The 23221-nt window shown below is 41.4% G+C and overlaps 1 long non-coding RNA gene across 1 annotated transcript; it reads right to left on the bottom strand.

The window, feature by feature from the left end:
* Positions 1–18060: 18060 nt before the first annotated feature.
* LOC113184499 (uncharacterized) lies at positions 18061–18974 on the bottom strand. The gene is made up of 3 exons (XR_003301004.2): positions 18733–18974; positions 18355–18528; positions 18061–18224 (listed from the first exon to the last, which is right to left on the bottom strand). It is a non-coding gene; the product is annotated as an uncharacterized LOC113184499 (long non-coding RNA).
* Positions 18975–23221: the final 4247 nt, after the last annotated feature.

The raw sequence follows: 23221 nt of genomic DNA, 5'->3' as shown, positions 1-23221 counted from the left end.
ATAAAAAAGCATATACAAAAATCCTGCAGCTTATATGATACTTTTTTTTTTGAGATAGGATCTCACTATGTTATTCAAACTGACCTCCAACGTGTTATCCTCTCGCCTCAGCTTCCTGAGTGACTAGGATGGTAGGCATGCACCACTGTACCTTTAATACGTTACACTTGATAGTAAAACACTGAATGATTTCCCTCCGGGATCAGACATAAGAATGTCCACTTTTACTGCCCCCATTCAACATAGTATTGGAAGTTTTAACCACAGCTCTAAGGCAAATAAAAGAAAGAAAAAAAACATACAAAGGCTTAGAAGAAAAAAAAAAAAAAGAAAACCTTTCTCTATTTGCAGAAGGCATATTGTCTACAAGGAAATTACCAAATACCAAAAGAAAAAACTCTTAAAACTAGTAAGAAAAAAAAAGAAGGAGACGAAGAAGGAGGAGGAGGAAGAAGAAGAAGAGGAAAAGAAACGTTCAGTGAGTTCACTAAAGTCACAGGATACACAAAATTCAATTATATTTTTATGTATTGAAGAACAAATAGGATAATACTGCATGATTCTATTTACATAACATTTACCAAATAGTGTAATTATAGAGATTGAGAATAGATTAAGTGGTTGCCATGTTTAGGTATGCAGTGGAGGAATGGGGAGAATATGTATAAAAAGGGAAATAAAAATTAAAAATACAATACCATTTGCAATTTCCCCAAAGAGAATGAAATACCTATGTGTAAATCTAACAAAACATGTAAAGATCTATATGATGTAAATTACAAAATGCTGATGACAGAATTAAAAGAAAACCTAAATATTTGGAGAGACATACTATGTTCATGGATTAGAGACTTAACATGATAAGAATGTCAAGACTGTATAAAACAATCTGTTGTAGGCTTAATGCAATTTTAATCAAAGATTCTCAGCAAGATTTTTTGGTTGATATAACAATCTTATTCTAAAATTTATATGAAAAACACAGGCTTAGCTTGACCAAACTTCTTTTTTTTTTTTTTCTTCAATGCTGGGGATGCTAGGCTAGCACTACTATTCTTCAATTAAAAGGAATGATCTATTGGTACTCACAATAACTTTGATGAATGTATAGGAAATTATCTTGAGAAAAAAAGACACTCTCAATAGGATAATACTGCATGATTCCATTTATGTAACATTTACCAAATAGTGTAATTATAGAGATTGAGAATAGATTAGTGGTTCCCAGGTTTAGGTATGGGGTGGAGGAATGGGGAGAATGTGTATAAAAGAGCACACAAGGGAGTACTGTGGTGAGGTACAGTTAAGTATCTTGATTGGGTTGATGGTTACACAAAGCTATGTGTGTGACAAGTTGCATAGAGTTACACACGTGTGCATGCACACACACCCACATGTGAGTGCATAGATGTGTTAATCAGCTTTTCATCATGTCATCAAGTGCTCAGCAAAAGCAACTTCAGGAAAGAAATGTTTATTTTGGCTCACAGTTTCAGAGGTTCAGTCCTCCATTATCAGCTGATTCCATTGCTCTGGGCCCAAGGTGAGGCAGAACATCATGGCAGAAAGGTGGGGTGAAGAAGCACTGCTCTGCTCATGGTGGCCGAGAAGGAGAAGAAGAAGAAAAGGACAGAGGTCATATGGAAGATGAATCATTCTAGAACATGTCCCTAGTGACCCACCTCCCCCAGCCACACCCCATTGCCTACAATGACCACCATTACTGCATTCAAACTAGGAAGGGCTGATTAGGTTGCAGCCTAATTTTACCACACATTTTACCTCTGAATATTTCAGCATTAACCCAGGAACTTTGGGAGGAACACCTCATATCCAAACAGTAGCAATAATAAAATTTGTAGAAGGCACCCACGTTCACTTCCTAGTGTGGATTTTTCACCATCATTATGTAAGATGTTCCCCTTGGGGATGTAGAATGAAGCATAACAGGACACTTTGTACATTTCTTTTCCATTTCCTGTGAATCTATAAGTTTCAAAATAAACAGTTTTAAAAATTAAAACTTGAGACTTGAACCCACGTTCCCAGTCTCCAGGAAGCCCAGCTTTGCTCCAGAAGGGGCTCTGTTTTATTCTACGTCCTTTGCAAGGTGCCCCTGACACCTACGTGATGCTCCATAAATATTTGCCCAACAATAAAATGAAGGCATAAAGACATTGGGGGTCCCTGGGGCCTGTGGACATGTAACTCCCCCAGCCTGGGTTGTCAGGTGTATTGGCCTGAATGTTTGTCCACCCAGGACTCATCTAAATCAGGGCCAAGTATGGCGGAGAGCTTGAATTATTGCAGCAATGCACACAGGAGAACTACACCAAGCAGGAGTCTGTTTATTCCTTCAGCATCATCAGTGAAGGTTGGAGGTGAGAAGAGCACCCAGTTAATGTGCTAGAGATATGGAGGGTTCATACCTCATTTTCCTAGAGGGCACATGGAGGAAGACTGCTGGGGAAGCGCATTAGAAATCGGTGAAGGCAAAGGCCCAAATGCATGAAAGAGAGGTGTTTGGAGTTACACACGTGTGCATGCACACACACCCACACATGAGTGCATGGATGTGTTAATCAGCTTTTCATCATATCATCAAGTGCTCAGCAGTTGCCAACATTCCTAAAGAGGGCTGCTTTCTGGCTTCTAGTTCCCACCTTCTACACCCAGGGCTTGTGCCCACTCTGCCAGCTGGCAGGGGATGCCTAGTTCATAATCCCTTTCTCCTCTTTCTTCCTCAATGGAGAATCATCTTTTTCTTTTTTTCTTTTTTTTCCTCAGTTGCTTAATGCGATCTCCAAAGTATAGCAATCAATGAGAGGAGATATTGGGGAGGTGGGAGTAGAGGGTCTGAGTGGACATGTCCCATGGGCTGAGTATACTGTACCCCCTGAGCTGTAAATCAGACCTGCTCTGGGGGAGCCCTCTGCCCTCCTTTCAGTTCCTGGCACCTAGTGTGGGCCTGTCTTTGGCTGAGGACAGTGACCTGTTGCATGTCACTCTCTCTACCCACCACAATTGCTTCAGAGTTGGAAAAGTCACCTAAGCCTCTCTAGAGGGACCTCTAGCATGTGTGTGGGACTTCCTGCCTCCACCAGAGCTGCTGGCTTCTGAAAAACTCCAGGAAGGAAACTGATCCCAGAGAGCGGGGTGTGGGGGAAGGAGAGAGAGACAGAGACAGAGAGAGAGAGTTGAAGTCTGGGGAAGGAGACTGAGCCCTGATGAGGGTCCCTCCTGCCTCCAGCCATGTCTGCACTAGCCTGCTCCAAGGCCTCTGGGCTTTTCGGTTATGTGAGCAAATACACAGTCATGTGTCATGAATCGGTATTCCAGCCAGGGATCGACTGCATACACAACAGTGGTTCCATCAGATTATACTGAAGCTGAAATATTCCTATCACTTAGTGACACTGCAGCCATCATAAAGTTTTAGTGCAACTTAGGCAACTGTTATGTTTTGGATGTGAGGTGTCCCTCAAAAGCTCACATGTGAGACAATGCAAGAAGGTTTGGAGGAGAAATGCTTGGGTCAGGGCCCTCACTTAATCAGTGAATTGATCCCTAATGGGATTAACTGTGTGGTAACCGGAAGCAGGTGGGGTGTGACTGGAGGAGGTGGGGCATTGGGGGCGTGGCTATGGGGTATATATTTTGTATCTGGTGAGTGGAGTCTCCCCCCAACCCCCTTTCTGCTTCATGTGAGCCACTTCCCTCTGAAACAGTCTTCTGCCATAATGTTCAGCCTGACCTTGAACCCCAAGGAATGGAGCCTGCCATGGATGGATTGACACCCCTGAAACTGTGAGCCCTCAAATAAATTTTTCCTCCTCTATAGTTGTTCTGGTCAGGTCCTTTAGTCACAGCAGTGAAAAAGCTGACTAAAACCACAACCATAGTGCAACTTACTAGAAAAATTTGTGGATGGTTCCGAGTCCGTTTCCTAGTGTTGAGTCTTCATGATTGTGTTTGTGGTGATGCTGGTATAAACAAATCTGTTTTGATACGTTTAGATGCACGAATACTTACTATGGTGTTACACCTGTCTACAGTATTCTGGCCAGTAACGAGCTGTATAGCTAACCTAGGAGTCATAGGTTATATCGTATAGCCTAGATGTGCACCACACAGGTTTGTGCAAACGCACTCTATGTATGATGCTCATGTCACTATGACACAGTTCCCAGAACACGTCTCTGTTATTAAGATGCATGATTGCATTTCCTTTTTTTTTTTTTTTTTTTTGTCTTATGCCAATTTGAATTGGGGTTTCTTTTGCAACCTAAAAGTCCTGATAAAAGAATTATCTACTCTAGCATTGTCACGGGCCCAACATGTGGATTTTGAAGATTACATCTACTGCTTAACATAATAGGAAAAACTATGAGAACTTGGGAAATGGTGTGAGACCAGTCTCTGATTCCCTGCACAGGAAAATCTCACGTAAGGAGCAGATAGAAGACAGAACCTAGCAGACAGATGTTAATACCTTTCCTGGACTTCGTGGCTGAAAAATGAGGGTGAACTGTGGGTGAGGTTTTAAAACTTCTAAGAAGTAGAATTTACTTCTTATTTAGGCTTTAGGATGTCCCCCATAGTGATCCTACAGAAATACCTAAGAAACAGGAAAAATTGTAAAGAATCTAATTTATATTCATAATTCTGAAAGGTAATTGCATCTAAAATATGAAAGCAAAAAAATCATGCAAATGGAACAGTCTGAGGACAGAAATATTCTTGGAGATTAAAAAAAAACTCATCAATAAATTTTAAAATGTGAGAAAGACCATGAACAGCAGACCAGATAATGAAAACAGAAAACTGAATCAATGAATGAGAACACAGGCTCAAGAAATTCTTTGAGGAAAATTCTAAAACAGATTAAAAACCATAAAATACCTATGAAGTTAGACTCAAGCCAGAAAGAGCAGGATCATTGAAGATCATCAAAGAACTAGTGGAGAGTTTTCACAGCCAGCAACCCAGTGGGCTGAGCTAACAGAACCCCTGTGCCCAGTACAAGCACACAGAAATGGTGGATGAAATAGAATAACAGCAACGAATCCTGGTAATTAATATACTTTGAATGCATAATGGAACATGTAAGAATGAGAGAAAATGAAATCCTGAGCACGGAAAATGGAGCACCAACCCAAGGTCAAAAAACCAGCCTGGGCAACACAGTGAGATCACCTCTAAAAATATAAAAAGTCTATGCATAGGGCTGGGGTTGTGGCTCAGCAGTAGAGTGCTTGCCTAGCACATGCGAGGCCCTGGGTTCAGTCCTCAGCACCACATATAAATAAATAAAAACAAAAGTATTGTGTTCAACTTCAACTAAAAAATAAATATATTTTTTAAAAGTCTATGCATAAAAAAAAAAAATTCATCATGAAGGAGAGTCAGCAGATGTAACATATAGGAGGAGTACCACCCAGGAATTCAAGATAAAAGAGCAAGTCGAAAAGGATTATAAACAGAGGTGTAATGAGAAAAATTTTGAACGTTTTGCAATGTATTCATGTGTCAAAGTATCAAGGGATACCCCACAAATATGGACAACTTTTGTGTTAACTTAAATTTTACTTTTAAATTTTAAAACTGAGAAAGTAAAATTAATAATGTTAAGACTAATAAAATAACAAAAAGAATGATTTTTAAAGAACTCTAGGAGTCTAAGATGAAAAAGATAAAATGGCTAGGAGTGATAATAAAATAAGTAGAATCTATAAGAAAAGAACAGGATAGTTTGAAAGTCTGTGTATTTATTCATATATGCACACACAAATATATGCATATCTATTCAGTATATTTGAAGACACAGCAATATAAGATAAAGAACTGAAGCAGAAAGGAAAAAATACTTTAAACATGAACAGACCTGTGGGACAATATGGAACAGAATAATATCAAAAGAGATACACAAGGAAGTGAGGAGGGATTATTTTTTCTCCCCAAGAAGTAACAGTCCAAGTCTTCCTTGAATTGATGAAAAAAAAAATTCTCTCATAAACCAAAGAACCCCAATAACCCCAAAGCAGGACAATCACAAATAAATCATTAAATAGCTGAAAGCAGACAATAAAGAGAAAATTTTAAAACATGTATATATAAAAAAAAAAAAATTAGAGCCAGACACAATGGGACACGCCTGTAATCCCAATGGCTCAGGAGGCTGAGGAAGATCTTGAGTTCAAAGCCAGCCTCAGCAACTTAGCAAGGCCCTAAGCACCTCCGAAAGACCCTGTCTCTAAATAAAATATATAAAAAGGGCTGGGGATGTGGCTCAATGGTTAAACACCCCTAGGTACAAAAGCGGGGGGAAAATAGGTCAAAGTGAAATTATTATCCAAACAGCACAATCTAAGTGCATCCAAAATCATTTTCAAATACATCTTAAAATCCATCCTTAAATTAGTCAGAAGAGTAGGTTGTTATTTTTTCCATATTTTTATTGGTGCCTTATAATTATGCATAATGGCAAAGTTTGTTGTAACATATTTGTAGATGTACACAATAAAACAATATAATTTAAATAATTTAACACTGAAGAATAAGATCTCCTAAGAGGCAGCTGACTATATCATGCCACCATCATAGCCACCATATGAAGAATTTTAAAAGGCACACTATAGATAGGGATTATAAAGATAAAAGCCCCCAGGCTGGGGCTGGGGCTCAGCGGTAGCATACTTGCCTGGCATGTGTGAGGCATTGGGTTCAATTCTCAGCACTCATATAAATAAATAAAATAAAGGTCTATGAACAACTAAAAAAAAAAAAAATTTAAAAAGCGAATGCTGACTTGTCAGAAACAATGTGATCAGGAAGAAAAGGAAACATCTGTAAGTGGTAAAGGAAGAAATGATTACCTTTGCTGAATATAGAATTACAGGCCAACTTGTTTGTTTTCAGCTTTTCAGGGAATATGTCCCTTTTCAGGGAACATTTTATTATCACTCCTAGCCATTCACACAGTATGCCGTGTGAAGTTAAAGCAAATCCTAGAGCAAGATTAAATCAGGGGTAGAGTGCTTACCTCAAGAAATAGCAAAGGAATTTCTTCAAGTTGAAGGAATATGAGGCTAAGGACAGACTTGGATCAACACAAAGAAGAGATGAGAGATAGAAATGTAAGTAGGTGGATAAATAGAAGATCTTCCTTAAAAAAAAAAATTCTCTTAAAAGATATTTGATTACTTGCAGCAAAATAGTAAAATGCATTTTGTGGCTTACAATATATGTTGAAGTAAATTATATGGTTACTGGTTGTGGCTCAGCAGTAGAGCGCTCGTCTAACACATGGGAGGCCCTGGGTTCGATCCTCAGCACCACATAAAAATAAAATAAAGGTATTGTGTCCAACTACAACTAAAAGAAAATATTAAAAAATTACATGATTACAATTGTACAAAGGAAAGAGGAGGGAAAGGGAATGTATTATTGTTTAGTTCTTATGTTACACATGAAGTAGTGTAACATGCGGAGTATGCTGTATGAAGTTAAAGCAAATCCTAGAGCAGGATTAAATCAGTGGTAGAGTGCTTGCCTGGGATGTGGGAGGCCAAGGTTCCATCTCCAGTACCACAAAAAACAAAAAGCAAGGTGAGGAACCAGGCACCATGGCATGCTCCTCTGGTTCCAGTTATGTGGGAGACTGAGGTGGAAGGATCACTTGAGCCCAGGAGCTTGAGACCCGCCTGGGCAACATAGTAAAACTCCACTTAAAAAAAAGCCATATATATATATAAAAGTAAAATATATATATATATATATATTTATATTCTATGTGAAAGAACCATCAAGGCTTGCCATTGGAGAAAATGCCCATTTATTGAGGAACAGCTCTGCATATTTATAGAGCCCAGGGTGGTTTGACAGTTGGCATGGGGTGCTTTTTTATTGGTGGGTAAGGATCAGGTGAGCAGCAGGGCTAGCCTGATTTGTGGGTAAGGATCAGGTGAGCCAGCAGGGCTAGTCTGATTGGTGGGTAAGGGTCAGGTGAGCCAGTAGGGCTCACCATTGGACAGCTCTTCTTGGGGGATGGGGAAGTTAGTCTTTGGAGCCAGGGCGACTCCCAACACTATGTATGAGAAATCTGAAGTAGTTTTATTAATATGATACAATGTAGACATCAGGACAGAGTATTATTGGAGATAAACGAGAACATTCTATAATAATGAAAGGATCAATTCGTTAAAGACACATCAAACCCTAACATTATATATACTTAATAACAGAGTTTCAAAATTCATAAAACAAAAAATAACTAAAAAGGTAAATTAATAAGTTAATAAAATTACAATCATAGTTGGTACTTACATACTTCTCTTCAGTAATTAATAAAAATAACTAGACAAAATATCAGTAGGAATATAGAAGACTTGAACAATATTATCAAATAACTTGACATAACTGACATTTATAGAATAACACACGTAAAAATTACAGAATTTTTTTTCAAGAGCATGTGGGTCATTCACTAAAATAGACTCCCCTATAAAATATACTGTACTATGAACAATTATCAATAAATTAAAGGTATTGAAATCACAGTGTATGTTTTCTGAGCACAAAATAGACAGAATTAAAAATCAATACCAAGGGGTTGGGGTTGTAGCTCAGTGGCGGAGTGCTTTCCTAGCACATGTGAGGTACTGGGTTCAATCCTCAGCACCACATAAAAATGCATAAGTGAAATAAAGGTATTATGTCCACCAATAAATAAATTTTTTTTTAAAAAAATCGATACCAATATCTGTTACATGCCCAAATATTTGGAAATTCATATAGTTTTGAATAATCTATGAGAGATAAAGGAAGCACACAGAATATTAGAAAACAATTGGAATTGAATAATAATGGAAATGCAACTCATTAAATCATTAGTACATAATAAAAGTGGGATTGAATACACCAAAACTTTTGAGATTTTAATGCTAACATTTAGAAGAGAAGTCTAAAGCCAATGATCTAAGATTCCATCTTAAGTGGCTAGAGAAAGCAGAGGAAATGAACTTAATGGTAAGGAGGAAATAATATAAGTGTGGAAATAAGTTAAATTTAAAATGGACAGATAATAGAGAAAATCAGTGGAACCGAAACATGGCTCTTTGAAAACAGCAATAAAATTAAAAACTTCTAGTTAAATTGGTCTCTCTCACACACATAAAACTCACACCCTAACCAACATGTATGAAAGATGACTCATTTCTAAAGATATTACACACATTAAAAGAATAAAGGAAACATTGCAAACAATTTTGTGGCAACCAACTTGAAAATGTAGATGAACTGGACAAGCTCCTTGAAAGATATAAAATATAAAAACTGACTGGGGTTGGGGATAGAAAATCTGGGTAATTTGCTATTTTGGAAATTTTAATTAGTTAATAGTTTTTAACACTTCTGATAAAGAAAATCCCCGACCAAGGCAAGGTCATTGGGGATTTCTAACAAACCCTTAAAAATAATCATTCATAAGCATGCATAAATTCTTTCAGAAAAGAGAATACTTCTCCTCTATGAAGCCAGTATTAACCTAGCAATCAAACTTGAGAAAGACATGACAGAAAAAGAAAAACTCCAGACTAATGTACTTCATTACTTTGGTGTTTAAATCTCCAATAATACTTTAGCAAATTAGGTTCAACAATATATAACCAAAGGGGTTTACTCCAGGAATGCAAGTTTGGCTTCATTTTTTTCAAAATCAATCAGGGCAGCTGGTGCAGCTGTAATGACAGCCACCCAGGAGGCTGAAACAGGATGATCACTCTATTCCAGTAGTTTGAAGCCAGCATAGGCAACAGAGCAAGCCTCCCCCCATCCTGCCCCACCCCAGCCCTCTCTCTCTCTCAAAAAAGGTGCATTCTAAAATAAATCAATGTGATTCACTATGTTATCAAAATAAAAAAGAAAAATCCATGTAATCACCTCAATAGATATAAAGAATATACATATGACAAAATTCATTATTCACTCATGAAAAGGAAAAAAACCTCACCAAACTTGATCTATAAAAGAAAGTCTCAACCTAGTAAAGTTCATCTGTGGAAAATCTACAGCTAATATCACACATAGGATGAATGTTTAAGAATTTTGGTAAAACTGTACTAATTAAGATAGTGTGGTGTCAGGATAGATGTAAATTTCAGCATATATAGAATCTGAAATACACATCAGAATAGAAGTCCAGAAACATACCTACGTTTATACAGTTACTTGATTTTTGACAAAGGTGCTAAGGTTATTTGATGAGGAAAATAAATCTTGACAGCAAATGGCTCCGGAACATTTAAACATCCATATGGAACAAATGAATCTCAATCCTGTGTCTCACCTTGCACAAAAATTAGCTTGAATGGGTTAATAGACCTGATTATAAGGTACAAAATAATAAAATTTCTGAAAGTAAATAGGGGAGAAAGTTTCTGTGATCTTGGAGTAGGCAAACGTGTGTTACATAAGATATAAAAACATTATTTAATAATAATTTTTCTTCATCAAAATTGAGAAACTCCTGCTCTCTGAAATATGCTGTTAAAATAAAAAGTCAGGGCACAAAATGGAAAGAAATATTTTTTTAACATTTTTTTTCTTAGTTGCAGTTGGACAGAATACCTTTATTTTATTTATTTATTTTTATGTGGTGCTGAGGATCGAACCCAGAGCCTTGCACGTGCCAGGCAAGTGCTCTACTGCTGAGCCACAACCCTAGCCAGAAAGAAATATTCTTAACATACATCTTAAAAAAGACTTGTGTAATATCTTGCAAAAGCTCAAGAAGAAGACAACCCAATTTAAAAATGGACAAAAGATTTAAATAGACATTTCACAGACTAAGAAACACATGAAAGAATGTTCAACATTATTAGTCATTAGGAAAATATAAATTCCAACAGCAGTAAGACACCACTAAATACCCACTAAAATGGGCTAAATTTTAAAAAGTTGAAAATACTGAGTTTTGGTGGAGTATTTAGAATGTTCATACATTGCTGGAGGAAGTGTAAAATGCTTTAATTTACTTTCCAAACAGTTTTTCTAATGTTAAACATTCATCTACTATGAAACCCAGAGATTGCACACCAACATATTTACCCAAGAAAAGGAAAACATATATTCCTACCAAGACTTGTATGCAAATGTTTATAGTAACATTATTCATAATAGCTGAAAACTGGAAACAGCCCCAAACAAAAGAGAAGTGGAAAAACAAATTGTGGTATATCCATGTAACACAATGTTATTTAGTAATAAAGAGGATGAACTGTAAGTCCATGCAACAGTATGGATGAATCTTGAACACATAATACTAGGCACAAGAAGCCAGACGCAACAGAACACGTGCTGTATAATTCCATTTATGTGAAATATAAGTAGTGACAAAAAGCAGATTGGTCATTGCCTGGGGCTGGGGGTCAAAGGGCAGATTAGGCAGGGGCATGTGGGAACATTCCTAAAGGTGGGGCTCTGGGGTAGGAATTTCTCTATCTTCTTCACAGGGTGTGGTTGCATGGTTGTATACATTTGTCAAAATGCATCAGTGTCTACTTAAAATGGGTGCATTTTATTGTGTACAAATTATGCCTCAATACATTGGGATTAAAAAGGGAAAAGGATGAAAATATTTTTTCTGCCATTGGGGGTAAAGAAGGTTTTTTTTTTCTTTTTTGAATAAGATATAAAAATGACAAACCACAAAGGAAAAGGAGAATTCTGCTACATTAAAATTCAAAACTTACGCATATCAAAAGATACCAACTTCAATGTTAAAAAAAAAACCACAGATTGGGAGAAGATATTTGCAATGCTATATAACTGAAATAAAGATTAGTATCCAGAATATCTCACAAGCTATTACAAATCAATAAGAAGGCCGCTATCTAGTGGGGGAAAAAATGGCCAGAGTCTCATTAGGCAAATTATAGGTGAAAAAAACTAAATAGCCCATAAACACATAAAAACATGTCCAAGCTCACTATCAAATATGGAAATACAAATAACAATGACAAACTTTGATGGCCTGATAACACACACTGTTGGTAATGGGGAACGGTGACAATGGGTACAATTCTGTATTTCTTCTGGGATGGCATTTTAATAAAACCATTTGAAGAGGAATTTGGTAAGTAAGAGCTAAGGAAGTTGAAGTATGTACCAGATTTCCTCATTTAGCTATATACGCCCCCCATCCTCAAAGTTGGTGCCAGGAGTTATTAAAATGTGTTGAATACTGCATTGTTTATTAGCCCCAAATTGGGAACATCTTTCTATTAAATGAGCAATGATAAATAAAATGTAGTATAGTCATGTAATGGAAAACGATTCAATAATTAACTGAATAAACTAAATGGATACAACCAACTATGATCGAAGACTTGATGGCTTAGCAAGATCCTGTCTCAAAATTAAAAAATAAAAAGGTCCAGGTATGTAGTTCAGTGGTAGCATGCTTGCCTAGCATGTGCAAAGCCCTGGGTTTAATTCCCAGTAACACATACACACACACACACACACATACACCCAATTTTTTTTTTCAGAAAAAATTACACTTATGTTAAACACGCACAGACATTTTCTTGTCATTATTCCCTAAAGAATATAGAACAACTATTTGCATGGAGCATCTACATTGTATTAGGTATTATAAGTAATCTAGAGGTGCCAAGAGGGTACATACAAACATTATGCTATTTGATGTGAAGGACTTGAGTATCCTCAGATTTTAGTACCTATAAGTGTGTGTGTGTGTGTGTGTGTGTGTGTGTGTGTGTGTGTGTGTAGATACAGATATATCGATATGTCATCTACAGGGATATAGAAAGGGATAGATATAGATCTATCAATAGATAGTCTGATCTATAGATCTACATCTCTATATTCATTTCAGGGGGATTGGTTTCAGGATCCCTGTGGATACACACATGCGTGTGTGGGTGTTATAGAGAGGGAGCTATGGAAGGATATATACTGCTGAGAAGGACCATGTGTGCCAGGACCCTAAGAAGGGGCTCCACTATCTATAGCCCCCAAGAAGAGGGCAGTGTTGGGAAGAGGAGGCTGTGGGGGAGTTTCCCAGACCCTGGACACCTCAGCACAGACCCATCCCGACTCTCCACGAGCAAGGCAGCTCTTTTGAACGCGTGGGCTGCCGCCGCCCAGCACCTTACCCGTGGCAATGAGCTGGAACAAGCGCTCGCGAGCCCTGCGATCCCGCGCCACCTGAGCGCTGCGGAATGCCAGATGAGCCAGTCCAGAGGCCTCCAGGGCCGCTCTGTATCGCAACCCGCCTGCGTTTTTCTTCTCTGCTACCATCCCACTTACTTCGGATCCACAGACTTGCTTTGAGGTTTGGCACTTTCACATTTTTAATATAAACTCGAATTCTTAAGACACTAGCATCAAATCCTAATAAAAAAAATATCTGCTTTTCTAATTTTTCCAACTGCCCTTTGTCTCCATAAAGAACAGGTGTATGGGTAGCTTGTAGATGGAAACCTTTTTCCTAAAGAGAGATCTGCTTTCTCTTTCCCCTGATTCTAACCTCAATAATCCCAAATCGGTTTAGGGTTGGAGCCTGCTGTGATTTTTACACTCCTGTCTTCTGAGGCTGCCTTGTGGGGAGGTGGGCTTTGATGTGCCTGAGGCTTGTCTCTGGCTATGGCCCTTCCTGGGTCCTGCTTTGCTTGGAGGAATTTAAAAAGCCTCAGTATCTTGAGCTGGACAGAATCTGCCCCTTTTGTACTGATCCCAGAAAACTGTGGAGAAATGGGAACCACTTCCCTGCCTTCCCAAGAGAGCCCATTGTACTCTCTGTGTTCCCTAGTCAGGGCTGCCCTTGAGACTGGCCCATGTGGACCTCATGAATGGGCTGTATGCCCCTGGCCTTTAGCTGGGTGCAGCCCTGGGGATTCTCCAGTCCAAGGTGAGAATGAGAAAGCTGTGCTCCTGCAGTGCCACCTTCATCCAAGGTCACTGCCCAGGGGGCCTATCACACAGCCTTTGTTTTCTTTCATGCTGGCCACCAGATTCTTGTGACAGTATCCTAAAATTGAAATAGACATGCATTTCCTTAGCAATCTCTGTCTTCCTCTCTGCCTCCTTCTACTCATTCATCTGTAGCATCTATTTATGCTGCAGCAGCTATGTTTTAAGCCCTGAAAGATTAGGAGGAGGTGTTGAATGTGATCCCTTCCTTGGAAGAGAAGTGCAGGTATAGAACTTTGAGGGCCAATGGGGGAGGAGGGGGGGGAGGAGGAGGAGGAGGAGGAGGAGGAGGAGGATGGTTTCTGACCATCTGAAAGCTGGCTTCCCAGGCGTGATTGCAAATTGACTTTCCTTGGTAAGATCTGTCACTCTGCACTAAGCACTTGCCTCAGAGGAGGCCTGTGCTAAGCACCTCAGGATTGGGAACAGGTGTACAAGTTGGGGCACACCTCTTTACTGACATTTTGAAGATTCCAGATTCTTGGGAGGAGGCCAGATGACTGGGAGTCAACACTGTGACGAATCAGTTCTTGATAGATATTCAAAGTGGTAGGAAGTTACCACTTGCTGGTGGCCTGACAGTGGCCATTTTTGTTTTCCCAGAGGCCGAGGGACCCAGTCTATACCAAGAACCCATGAGTGGGCCCAGGAGTAATATTTTTTACATGACAAATATATACAAACTTTATTCATTGAGTAAATCTTAATAAAGCTGGGATAGGGATTAATGGGGCATTATCTAGAAGAGTTGAACATGCGTATGCCCTTTGATCTAAGAATCATCCAGCATCTCCAGGGTTTGCTCTTGCCACCCAGGACTGACGAGTACTAGCTGCCTTTGTGATCTTGGCCAATTTTTCTCTTCTATTAAAAACAACAATAAAGCCCATAATCACAATCCAGTTTAGCAGCACATTTTCATCCAACATTGCTGTCCTTGCCTCTGTGGCTTGAGGGTCCCTGCCCCGCTTCCTTCCGGCTGAAGTGGGCTGGAGAGAAACTTCCTAAACAGGGGAAGTGACACAACTGGACTCTGAGACTGGGTGGAGATTGAAGAGGTGGCAGGGAAGGATGACAACCATAAAGATGATGCCCAACCAATATTAGCAGTGTCCCGCGCCCTGTGCTAAGGGTGTCACACATACAATCTCACTCGGTGCCTGCCTGCACCCTGTGGTGTAGCACGGTCAATCCTATTTTCAGGTGAGAAGACTGAGGGGAAAACAGGTAGATAACTGACCGTTGGTGGCTCTGGAATGTGTATTCTTTGCCATGTTGTCCAACTGACTTGAGAGAAAATGTTGAACAGAGGTACCCACTGGGGCGGGGGTGAGGGCAGTCTAGGGGTGCCGCAGCACAGGGCAGATTTGGGAGGGGCAGGAGGCAGTCAGGTCTAACAAGCCTGTATGTGTGTGGGAAGGTGTTGAGCACTTCGGGAGCCCTGTGGAGGGGGCTTCCTGGGCCCAGCTAAGGGGTCAGGGCTGTGGGGGAAGGGAGCAGGAGGTGGGGGAGAGCCCAGGAGGGAGGCCCAGCCACTGTGGTGCTTCGGGGCGGAAGCCACCCTCCCACCAGCCCTTTTTCATTCACATAAAGCTGGGTTTGTTTCCATTTATCTGCTTGACTTTTCAGCCAAGATGCTGTTAGAAAAACATATTGCTCTAATTTAATCCACATGTGCATCCCCGGGACAGAGTCTAAAAGGAAACTTAGGTCCTGAGTCCCAGATCTAGCATCTCAGTACCAGGGATATGGCAGGGAAGGACTCCGCACCCCCACCCCCCACCCCGGGGATGCTGACTACCTTTCAGGGTCCTCCCTGAAGCCACTGACAACCCCCCACCCCAGCCTCTGCCATGCCCTGGACATGGAGGTAGGAGGGTGGGGGAGGGGAAGGAAATAGGTGAGAACTGGCCCAGCCCCTACCCACAGCCAGGAGGGTGTTCAGAGGAGAAGGTCAGTGGGCACAGGGGGCGGGGGTGGGGTCAGTGCACAAAGGGGACTGACTTCTAATCAATTCCATCCTCAGAGTCAAGGTCTTAACTCTGGGGCATGCAGTGGTGACATAAGCAATTTGTCCAGTCACGTGGGGAGAGGCTGTCTGCAGGATCAAAGCCACGGATGACCCAGGGCCAGGGCTCTGAGGTGGCACAAGACCACATACAATCTCATTCCCACTCCTGGCTGGGTGTGGAAAGAAGTTTAGGAAGCTGGTCTTGCAGCATGTTCCTTGGTCAAAAGCCAGCAGGGAACAGTCGGTGTGCTCTTTCAAGACTGTCTTCTAATTTGGCTCCTGTCATGGAACTTATTTTGAATTTAATTATGTTATTTAGAGGAAGCAGTTGCTTAAAAATGAGAAAAACTGAAAGGACCTATCTCACAAGACATTTATTCGTGACTGAGCCGGAGACACACACTAAAGGACTTAACCAAAAGGTGTGATTTTGATTCAAGATCTGGGGTCCTTTTGGTGGCTTCTGAGTCATGATTCTGGTGAATTAACCCAGGCAGAAATGATGATCCCCCTTTCCCAAGTTTGCCACCTCCAGGGTTGCTCTCTCTATTTCAAAACCCCTCAGCAAATGCATGTTAGAACCCCCAGGGTATGAAGAAATTGATACTTGAGTCAGCACAGGAATTCATATACAAGCAGTTTATATCTGAGACCCTCAAGGGGGACCTACAGGGACCCCTCTGTCCCTCATGACTTTCAAGAATTGAGCCCACAGACCCCTCAGCTGGACACAGTCAGAAACAGCTTTCATAATGCTTTTAGGTGGTGTCTCAAAGGATATTGTTGGAAAGAAGGGATCTGGGCAGTTTATAGGGCTTTTGATTTGAACTAAAATGCATTTCTAGTAGAACTGACAAATGAGAGTTAGGGGTGCAAAGTCCTGGGTTCGGTCCCCATCAAGGGACCAAAAAAAAAAAAAGGGAAAAAGAAAAAGGAAATTAAAATAGTAAAAATAATATCTGAGAAGAATAATGTTGGAGTGGGATGAATTTTCATTTGCTGCCTAAGTCAGAGAACAGTCCTTGTCACATCTGTGCCTAGGCAGTATTCTTGGTGTTGCTCTGCCAAAGACAGAGGAGAGGACTCTCTGGACTTCTCTTACCTGAAGTTTTAGAATCTTCCAGGTTGCCAGGACTCCCCTGTATCTCAAGTCAGGGGCTCAGTTATGCACCAGGATGCAGCTCTCTGGAGTTTCCTCCAGACTGGGAAGAACCTGGGAGCCCTGAGGCATGGCCAGCACTCTCTGGTGCCCTCCACAGGTGGGCAAGAACAGGGAGGCCGTTCTTGCAAGGACTGGCATCCAAACAGGTTTGAGCAGTTCTGATTCTATGGGGATAGGTCAGTCAAGTTCCCTGCCAAGGTTTTGGTGAACCCTACATGGAGAAGCGAGTAGGCAATTATACATCATTTACAAAGAACCCAGGGTCAGCAAGCAGGCAGAGAATGGAGAGCTGGAAAACTAGATTCACAGCTCTCCATCCCTGATCCCCAAATAAAGGCCAAGAATGCTGCAGCTCCTGCTGCTGGAGGAAGGAATGGGAAGCCTGGGTAAGGAGGGCCCCAGCAGCAGATACCAGCTGCTACACACAGGCTCCAGAAAGGAAATCTGGCCCTGGGAGTTACAGCACCTCCTTAGTTGGGCTGGGCCTACATTTGGGTTTATCAGATTGGTCATTTCAAGTTCCAGTGACCAATTACAATGAAACCGCCTTTCCATATTAACCAAGTTGATCAGGGCAGCACAAACATGTGCCAGATCCCTGGCTCACAAGCATGAAGGTTAACGACAGCTGCCTGTGTTCCTCTGATGGAAACTTTCTTCTGGTTTAACAAGAATTTGATCTGATTCTTTTTTTCCACCAAGGGCTGGTTCTCTAGACACCGCTCTGTATAGTAACCCTGTAATCTTAGGGTTTAATCCAAACATATTCCAACAACCTATTCTGGTACTCCAAATGAATGTTTATTTTAAAACAATTTGCTATGGCTTTTTTTTTTTTTTTTGAGGGAGAGAGAGAAGGGAATTTCTTGGAGCCAGATTTTTCCTAAGCAGGTCTCTCCACTCAAAAGACTTGTGTCAGATGCTCAAGTCGTAATTAACCACAGAGCTGTTTGGGAGATGGGAGAGGGCATTTGACAAAGAGTTAACAGATGTCATTTCGGTGGCTGCTGGCCCACTGCTGCTGGGTCATTTGTTGGATGGAAGCCGATTCTGCTGCTGTCGTAAACAGAGAGTAGTAATAATTACATGCAGGCTGCATTAGGCATAACAGATTGGGTATATAACATTCTGTTAAAACCCAGCTCATATCCTGTTTCTCTGGAGATACAATGGAGACGACCCCTACCTCCTAGTTTTGGAGTCGCCTCCAAGGATCCTCACAGACTTTCCAGGAGGGAAATAGGTCATGTTCTTTCATGGCTCATTCTGCCGAGGACCCAGGGATGGCACAGAGCTCTGCTCAAAAGCGACTGGGGCACGCACTTCACTCAGCCAGCCCCGCACCGCACCACGGAGCTGCCTTTTTCCATTTGAAAAATGAAAGAATTAAATTCAAAACAAACAACTTCAATTTAACACCAAACTACAGGATAACCAATCTTAAAAATGTCACAGCGTAATGGATCTTAATACCCACAGAAAACACAAAAACAGCACCATTGTTCCCCAGCCATGCAGAGCAACCTCGCAGAATCTCAGTGAAGGAGAAAGAAGGGAAAAACACCTTATTACTTCCAACCCCTGCGAGCCATTTTGGTCTCCAAAGGTTTTAGGCTGCCCGAGGCCGTGTGTCTGCAGTGTTTCGGGAAATGACTTGCCTTCGCACGATCGCGGCTCTGTTCTGCAGCGAGCCTGCTTGCCCCGGAGCAGCGCCGCTCCATTTCTGGTTAACTCTTCCTTCCCAGGCCTGCCGCTTGCAGGAGCAGGACCAATAGGGCCCAGGGACGCGGAAGCCACGGCACACTGCAGCCCGGCCTCCTGTGGGGCGGCCAGGATTGTCATCTCTAGGAGCGATCAGCTTCTCAAAGGAGGTAGCCCCTGCAGACCGGCCGGGTGGCTATCCTCACTGCTCTTTGGAGAATCTATTCTCCAAAGGAACTAACTACAAGGCAACTGTCATCAAAACATACAATGCGCTGAAGCCAGGGGACACAAGTGAGGCTTTGTGGGCCAAGACGGTGCAACCCACCCTTTTGGGGTTCCCAGTAGGGGACAGCTCTTGTCTATGTCACCCCAGGCAAGGACACTCTCCTGGTCAGTAGGGTGTAAGCAGGGTCCAGCCTGCTACCAGGGCATAGCCTGCTACCAGGGTGTGACTTGGGCCTGAGGATTTTTACTTCCCCAGTGGCATTGACTGAGGGAGACCCAGCGCCAGAAACGTGTTTACAAGGCACCTCGGAGCTGGGAGACGACAGAAAACCACTTAGCACTTAAGAGGTTAATACAATTCCTAAGTGTTCAGCAATCACTGCAATTTAGTGCCATTTCGATTATTACACAATAAACAGACCATGTTGTCTCGAAGCAAATTTTTATGAGTATAGCTGAAGGGGCTGCAACTTATTTAGCTGCCGAAACTCAGAGGGAAAGAGCATTTCTGAATGCTAACACCATGGATCAGAAATACAGGTAGCAGAGAGAGGTTATTCTCAGGTCACCGCTCTGGCAACTCAACACCATGACCTTTAAAATGAGTATGTCGTTAGGCGGAAATAAAGTTCACCAAAGTGTTCTTTACACTGAACCATTTTAATAACAATATTGTTGAGTTTCAGAGTGAAAGATTTGGGAATTTCCAGAAACATGTTATGCTCAGGAAAGAACATCATGTTAACATGGGCTGGGAATTCGTGAACCATTTTGGCTATCTTGAATATGCATTGAAAATACACACACACACACACCAGTCCATTCTTATACATGGAGCACAACTGTATTATACAGGTGCTTGGGTGTGATGATTGCAAACCAGATCAAATTGCTAACATAATAAGAAAAATCAAACATTTAAACTGGAGAACCAGAAGGTGAGGAGATGCTGTAACTCTCAAAACCTATGCAGAATCTCACTGTACACTGATTTCTAAGAGGCTCTTTTTTCCTCCAAGGCTCACACAGTTTTAGATTCAGGGATGTGAGCTTCACCCCAGTTCCACCAATAGAGGAAGAAAATCTCTGCAGATATACTTCAGGATTCAAGGTTAAAATGTGCACATGTGCATAGAACCTTTATGTCTATACATTTTAAGGCTTGCAAAGAGTTCCCCAATTTTATGAGATATCTGCAGTGACCAAGCAGACCTCTGCTAAGTAAGATAAAGAGGTTATTATTTTTATTACCATTTTACAGATCAGATAACTTTTACTCCATACCTGTTACATGCCGGGAACCCCTCCAAGAAGGCATGAAGTCTAGGAGAAAGTGCATCTAGGCCTCCTTCTTGGGGAAATTTGATAGTTCTGTAGCTAGCCCTCATGCACATATGCAGACTCAGGAAGATGGGGCCCTTTCCTCTCTAGGATCCCGAGGACCCACACATTTAGAAGTAGGCAGCGAGGGGGCAGAGCAATGCTACAAAGGTGCTCTGTGATATCAGGACATGAGCAAGCCTGCTGAGAGAGATAGGTCGGGGACAATAGAAACACAACTAACATCAAATGTCAAGGCGGGCACCTTATGTAAAGGGGACAGGGATAGATCCTGGGGCTGCTCTGACTGGTACATAGAGCAGAAAGGAGGTCACAGCTACTGAGACCAGGTCAGAATTTCCACCCCACCTCCAGTAGAGCTGCCTGCCTGACTCCTGAAGTCCTACCTTTAAAGAGAAATGGTCTAATACTGTGTGACACGTGCAAATATATAACAAGGAATTCCACTATTATGTATATTTATAACACGCTACATGGGAATTCACTAGAATCTCCTGAGATGCCTAGCATAAAGGCACATTTCTGTGTGAGTAGATCTGGGATGGAACCCAGGCACCCAAACGAATGGACCACCCAGGTAGTTCTCAAAACAGATAGAAGAGCACACCTTGAGAAATCCTAATTTGGGACCACATTTCTTTGTACAAAGCTTCCTTCTTAGGTTTCAAAAATGCTATGCTCCTTGGAGGGCAGCATATTTAGTAAATGACATGAGTTTATGAAATGCTTTCAACCATCCTCCAGTCCTTCTGTCTAACCATCCATCTATCCTTCCTTCCATCCATCTATCCATCCATCCATCCATCCACCCACCCACCCTTCCATCCTTCCTGGACACCAATTCCATGGCAAGCCATGTTCCAGGCACTGGAGTGATAGAAGGGATCCCAGCAGGCACACGAGGGGGCAGCCCTTACGGACGCTGATGACTCAGAGAGCAAACACAACTATGGGAGGCCCAGGGGTGGGTGAGTCCACTACAGTTGCACATACTCCTGGCCTTGCCTTAGTGTCCGAGAAGCAGTCCACTGTGACAGAGGGCTCAAGGCAGAATTTGGGCCCCAAGAACACTAGTCATCTCCTCAAGGGATCAAATTCTTTCCCCCTCAGAAAGAAAGTGCAATTCATGATCATTGCATGGTGAGACAGAGACAGAGGGATTTGCAAGAAAGAGCAGGATTAGGAAGAGAATGATAGGGGCAGCCACAAAGAGCAAATTCTGTACCTGAGGCTCCTGTAGAAGTCCAGGCGAGGCCTATTAGGAGCCCAGAAGCCACCAGACTTAGAGCCTTCAAAACTCGATTTCGAATTCTCTTTGAAATGTTTATAATTGGCCACTCATAAAGCCATCACCCAGACGGTCCCGTCTCAGGGCAGTGTCTCAGACAAAGGAACACAATCCGTCCACCTACGTGTAATTTCAAAGTAAGGCAAGTCCGACCCTGCCATTCCTGAAACACTCTGAGGGCGATACACAGACCACAGGACTGCTTCTTCCTCCTGTCCCAGATGACCAGGTCCTTCTCTGGAATACTGCAGCGGCCTGTCTTTCCAGCACTCCACGGCACCTTTCCCCGGGCCCCTCCCTCTTGAACCTGACCTTCTCTTCCCTCTCCTTTTCTTTCTGATCCTGCTGTACAAAACTCCCCCAGGACTAGCCTGGTTGGCCAGAGAGAGAAGTTGCTGGGTCGTGGAACCCTTGGATTCGTTATCTGAAAAGCAGAGACAAAACGGTGATCTCACAGATTTGTGGGAAAAGTTAAATGAAATATATATAAAACATTTAATAAAGGAATGGGTATCTGGTAGACAATTAACAATTGTCTGTTCCCATAGGGAAAACTCAAATGTGTGTGTATGATTTAATTTTTTTAGAAGAATTTACTATTCCATATAAAATTATTCTATCTCGTATAAAAATGGACTCATCAATTTGGGGGGAATGTTCTCCTAATTTATGGCAAGGAAAACTGGGGAGTAAAGTTACTATTATGCAACCTTTTCCCCCAGAGGATTCCCGTATTGATATTCTAATGAAAATAGTCTCCCAAATTCTGCATTTTTATGTGTCTATGCTAGCATTTATGTTATATTCTGAATTAACAAACATCAAACGCTAAAAATTACATATGCATAAAAATTGGGAAAGGGATACACATCTTTTGTAAATCTCAGTGGAGTACATTCAAACCTCTAGCCCTACCAGATACTCCCAGATTAAACCACATGGTAACTTTGGAATTGGGGAACATTAATGACTACAAAACAATAAGAAGGCTGTTTGGGCATGTGCTAAAAAAAAAAAAAAATCTTTAAAGCCAGGCTGTGTCCTTATCATCGGATGCGTCCTAATGAATATCATTTTCCATAAAGAACCTTCTGGCTCACTTACATGCTTTCTGTTTGTTAAAATAGCACTCGAGTCATTTTATGGCACCCAGAGTTAACACAAACCCCAAACAAAATATAAAGGAAAGAGTGTCAAAAGAACCAACTTTTAAACTCTGTACTTTTTATTATTAGATGCTATTTCTAACTTGTTAAAATTGATCAAATAGAAAGCTGGGAAAAGAGAAAAAATTAAGCCAACTAGAAAAGTGTGACTTGGATTTAATATTTTATAATTGCCAAGGGACATACTGAGATCAATGAATTTTTGCCTGAGATGAACGTCAGAAAGAGATGTACTTCAGTCTTTTAGGGAACATTGGTCTATTTAATTCTTGTGTCTGATGCATGTGAAATAGGCCTGCCTCGGCCTTCTTTCTTTGCCAGGGGCACCG

This window comes from Urocitellus parryii, chromosome 15 (assembly GCF_045843805.1).
Source record: "Urocitellus parryii isolate mUroPar1 chromosome 15, mUroPar1.hap1, whole genome shotgun sequence".
In the NCBI taxonomy this organism is placed as follows: Eukaryota; Metazoa; Chordata; class Mammalia; order Rodentia; family Sciuridae; genus Urocitellus; species Urocitellus parryii.
Note: the sequence above shows the minus strand (reverse complement) of the source record. Positions and strands in the feature narration are given on the sequence as shown.